This window comes from Micromesistius poutassou, assembly GCF_964030765.1.
Source record: "Micromesistius poutassou genome assembly, chromosome: 13".
Lineage (NCBI taxonomy): Eukaryota > Metazoa > Chordata > Actinopteri > Gadiformes > Gadidae > Micromesistius > Micromesistius poutassou.
The window spans coordinates 16414407-16419406 of NC_140283.1; the positions used below are offsets into that span (position 1 = coordinate 16414407).

The window sequence follows — 5000 nt, forward strand, 5'->3', positions numbered from 1 at the left end:
TGAATTGGGGTTATACAGGGTTAAGCTAAAGTGTGTGTATACAATTTTTCAAGATAAAAGTCGGTCCGAAATAGTTGGTTTGAAGAACCCAGAACTGTGCACTTTGCATCGTGTAATATTATCTGGGACATCACCACTGCGCATGTCTCGTCCACCATTTTGTAATCAGAACTTTACTCACATGCCCCCATTTTATGAACACCAAGAGAGCCAAAAGTCAACGTCCTAAAAAAAATCGTTTTGAAAGGCTTTGTGGATCACAAATTAAATTCTTAAATGTTTCAATACATGCATAAATTATTTCGGTGAGGCTGTACTGCTTGATAAATGTTTAGCCTCTGTCAGACATTTTCAATTATTGCAGTACAACTAAAGAAACTAGTTGCAGATACTCAATTCTTCCTGTGTTTAAATTTGTGTGCTTGTGTGTGTGTGTGTGTGTGTGTGTGAGTGTGTGGGGGGGGGGGGAAGAGTTTGTGCATGTATGTGTGTGTGTGGTGATGTGTTTTTCTGATCATGTCTGGTGTGTTGGTGCGTGTGTTATTCTTTGTGCGTGTGTGTATTCATGTCTGGTGTTTATGTGTGTGCGTGTGCGTGTGTGTTTGTCTATGTGTGTGTTTGTCTATATGTGTGCACATGTGTGTGTGTGTGTGTGTGTGTGTGCTCATATCTAGTGTGTTTGTGTTTGCGTATGGTGTGTGTGTGTGTGTGTATTCTCACATCTAGTGTATTTGTGTGTGTGTGTGTGTGTGTGTGTCTGGAGTGTGGGTTGGTGCTGTGTGTTCATGCCTGCGTGTCAGCGAAGGGGGAAGCATTGGCCACAGTTGACTGGCCTGAGGTGCCTGTGAGGGGAGGGGAGAGAGGTCAAAGGTCAGGCCGTGTTAATAAGACGTGATGTTCCGCCCCCCCCCCCCCTGGGACCTCTGTCCCTGGGGGTCGTGACCCCTCTAACCAGCATTAGTTAATGTGTTGGTAATCTTTAGCTCCTTAAAGCAAACAGCAGCGCCGCGCTCAATGGGGCCACGCGGCTTCCTCTGCAACGCTGTTGACCCCGGGGTCGCGACCTTTGTCCCCCGACACGATAGGGAGCGACCTCCGAGGCCCGCGCCGTAATGGAGAGGTTGTTTAGACACGTGCGGCGCGGCTTAAAGCGAGACCACCTCATCGTGTCCCCCCTCTCTCTCTCTCTCCCTCTCTCTCTCTCTCTCTCTCTCTCTCTCTCTTACTCCGGCAGCACCACCACCACCACTACCTCCACCACCTCCGCTGCTGCTGCTGCTGCTGCTTCTGCTGCTGCTGCTGCTGTCAAACGTCTCCTATCCAAGTGTGAGGATGCTGCTCCTGTGGTAAGCACACACACACACACCCCCCCCGGCCTTCTCTTTCATTCCTTTGATTATTCCTCTGGTTTTATGTATGAGATGTTGCACCTTCACCTTGTAGCAGGGGTGCAGTGGTGGAGGTGGGGGTGGTTGTTGGGGGTGCTAGTGGTGCTGGCGGTGGTAGTGGTGCTAGTGGTGGTTGAATTAGGGGTGATAGACTAGGAGAAGTGGTGGTGGTGGTGGTGGTGGTGGTGGTGGTGGTGTGAGTGGTGGTGGGGGTAGTAGTAGTGGTGGGGGTAGTAGTATAGTGGTGTTGGAGGTTTCTGAGCACAGGAACAGCGAAGCTAAAACACACACACACACACACACACACACACATACACACACACACACGCGCACACACACACCTATAGCTATTTGAACAGGAGGAAAATACAATATTGTCCGCAATTTCCCAAATGTTTCTCTTGTAGCAGGCTCCCTGCACACTGCACAGCGTTTCCCTCTGGCTCTGCTAAATATTTGTATTCATCTCTCCATACAAAAAAAAAAACCTGATTATCCGGGCCTTGCTATGTGCTGATCTAGTAGTTATTTTGTAAGTCCCAAGCCAAATTCAGATTCAAATTCCAACCGATTCTTAACATTCCAATGAATTCTTCTGTTCTGTGTTTATTACTTATACAGCAGACTAACTATACTATTCCACACAGGAAATAGGTTTAATGGTGGCAAAATGTGTTAAGCTTAATTTAATGGTTTTAGACTGTTAATATGTTTGCCATATATTGTTTGTGCCAACTATTATTAGATAAAGAAGATATACTTGATGATTTCCTTTTTTTACTAGAAGGTTGAGCTATTTATAAAATAAGACCTATTTGTGGTATAACCTTGAATATAAATGTGTTTGTATATACCCTATATACCTTTTAGTTTCATTGACCAAGAGTTTTGTTTTAAAAGATGCACCTTTTTTCTAAACCCTTGGCCCGATGTCATGAATCGCCTGAAATGGCGGCATCCGCCATTTTGATTTTGCTGCCCCTATCAATCGGACCGAATAAATCAATTTGAAACTGTCAAACAAATGTATTTTTTTTAATATCCACCAGTTTCTTTTTTTTAACGTTCTGCAGACACAAATAATTAACTTTCCAGCCTCCTCTTCAAGGAAAAAAAAAAAGACCTCAGAAGTCGTGTCAAAACAATACAATAAAGCAAGCATCATACTGTTTACAATTGATTTATTGCATTCAAACACACACTCTAATTTGAGGGTCGATGAATTACAGTAAATAACGTATAATTGCTGCAGTATCCCAGGAAAAATCCCTGGCCAATACGACTTAGGTCGCATGAGCAATGCAGAAGAAAAAAAAGTTGTATCCTCAATTGAACCCTTTGTCGTGTCAAATGTGACAAGAGCCCCAGGAATAATTATTTCAAACAAACGATATACAAACGCTCCCCCCCCCCCCCCCCCTCGCCTCTCCCTCTCCAAACTCTTTCATGTTATACCCAAATAAGGCTTTCTCTCTACATATTTGCCTGATGTATATGTACGCGCCCTGGACGGGCTTAATGAAGACGTGGATTCTCAATTGGCCAGAACGCATGGCGAGATGTGACGTGCAGCTGCACTCAGTCTAATAGGATTCTATAGCTCGTGCCAATGCGGACAGACAGACCTAGCCAGAGTCTTGCTCGGGGAGAGGGAGAGAGACACAGAGAGAGAGAGAGAGAGAGAGAGAGAGAGAGAGAGTGAGAGAGAGAAAGAGAGAGAAATGTAGAGTCCTGCTCATCCCACACGAGGCCGTGAGTTAGTGTAACTAATGGTAGCTTACCTCTCTCATTTTCTCTCTCTCTCTCTCTCTCTCTCTCTCTCTCTCTCTCGCTCTCTCTCTCTCTCCACGCCACCTGTGTCTCTTGCTCAAACCCTTGTGGTGGCGAAGCACGTAGTGAGAGAGGAAGAGAGAGAGGGAGGAAGAGAGAGCGAGAAGAAGAGAGAGAAGGGGAAGGAGAAGAAATGGAAGGGTCGTTTTGTAGGAGTGGGGGAGGGGGGTTGGGGGCTCTCTCTGAAGCCGCCGTGGCAGCGAGGGGACAGAAAAGCCGTTCAGCAGAGAGAGCGGGAGTTTGTCGGTTGGTTGTCATGAAAGCAAGCCTTCAGCTTCGGCTCAGGGCTCCACGCCGCGCGGCGCAGCTCAGCCACCGAGAGAGCGGCGGCGGCCATGTTGATGACTCTGCGTTACGCGGGAGACCCCCTCCGTACGGCAGCAGCACCAGTACCCCCCCCGCCCGCCCCCCCGCCCACAGAAAAGTTTCTGCAGCGAGGAAACGCAGCAGGAAAAAAAAAACACACAAATACAACGGTTCTGGCCCCACCTTCTGCGTTCCCTTTTGTGAGGCACGCAATTCCCCCCCTTTTCCTGGCCAGGAGTTAGTGGAGGTGGTGAAAGGAGAGGGAGAGCGGTCACACGAAAGAGGACTAGATCCACGAGAGGAGACGCCGTACGCGCGCAGAACTCTCTTTTCGTTTCTCCCTCTCTCTTCTCTCTCTCTCTCTCTCTCTCTCTCTCTCTCTCTCTCTCTCTCTCTCTCTCTCTCTTTTTTGTTGCCCTTCTCTCTCTCTCTGTTCCTGAGCCGCTCTGCTGTAGGACAGAGAGAGAGAGCGAGAGAGAGAGAGAGAGAGGGGGAAAATGGTGTCGGCAGCGGGGCTCCAGGACGCCAGACGGGGAAGTAGAGGGAGGAAGTTGTTTTACAATAGCGTTACAGTAATCGGCCACAAATGGAAAAAGCCAAGCCGTGGAGGGAAGGTGGCGAACAGAGACAGCATGAGAGAGAGTCACACACAGGGAGCGAGAGAGAGAGAGGGAGAGAAAGAGAGAGGGAGAGTGATTGAGAGAGCCAGTAAGAGAGAGAGAAGTGAGAGACCGAGCATGCTTGCATGTCTGAGAGACAGACGTGGAGGCAAAGAATAATCAATACAAACTAAGATGGTGGAAAACGGGCCGGCTGTTATTTCCTTCTGCATTGTCCCTCTGTTCTCCGTTTATACAGCTCTATCTTTCTCTATATCTCTATCTCTGTTCTCCCCTTTATATCGCTCTATCTTTCTCTATATCTCTCTCTCTGTTCGGACCCTTTATACAGCTCTATCTTTCTCTATCTCTCTCTATTCTGACCCTTTATATCGCTCTATCTTTCTCTATATCTCTCTCTCTGTTCGGACCCTTTATACAGCTCTATCTTTCGCTATCTCTCTCTATTCTGACCCTTTATACCGCTCTAAATTTCTCTATATCTCTCTGTGTTCTGACCCTTTATACCGCTCTATCTTTCTCTATATCTCTGTTCTCTCCCTTTACGTCGCTCTATTGTTCTCTATATCTCTCTCTGTTCTCCCCTTTATATCGCTCTATCTTTCTCTATCTCTCTCTATTCTGACCCTTTATATCGCTCTATCTTTCTCTATCTCTCTCTCTGTTCTGACCCTTTATATCGCTCTATCTTTCTCTATATCTCTCTCCGTTCTCCCTCTATCTATCTCTCTATCTCCCTCTTTATATCTCTCTATCTCTATATATCCCTTTAACTCCCTCTATATCTCTATTCCTTTCTATCTCTCTCTGTATGTCCCTCGCTATCTCTCTCTATATCCCTCTATATATCTTCATA

At 46.8% G+C, this 5000-nt stretch overlaps 1 long non-coding RNA gene across 1 annotated transcript in view; it reads left to right on the top strand.

Moving 5' to 3' along the window:
* Positions 1-5000, top strand: part of LOC311357379 — a 33913-nt gene that overhangs the window by 20441 nt on the left and 8472 nt on the right. Inside the window, exon 3 of the long non-coding RNA XR_014637818.1 lies at positions 1235-1346. This is a non-coding gene — a long non-coding RNA (uncharacterized lncRNA). The remainder of the gene's footprint in view (positions 1-1234; positions 1347-5000) is intronic.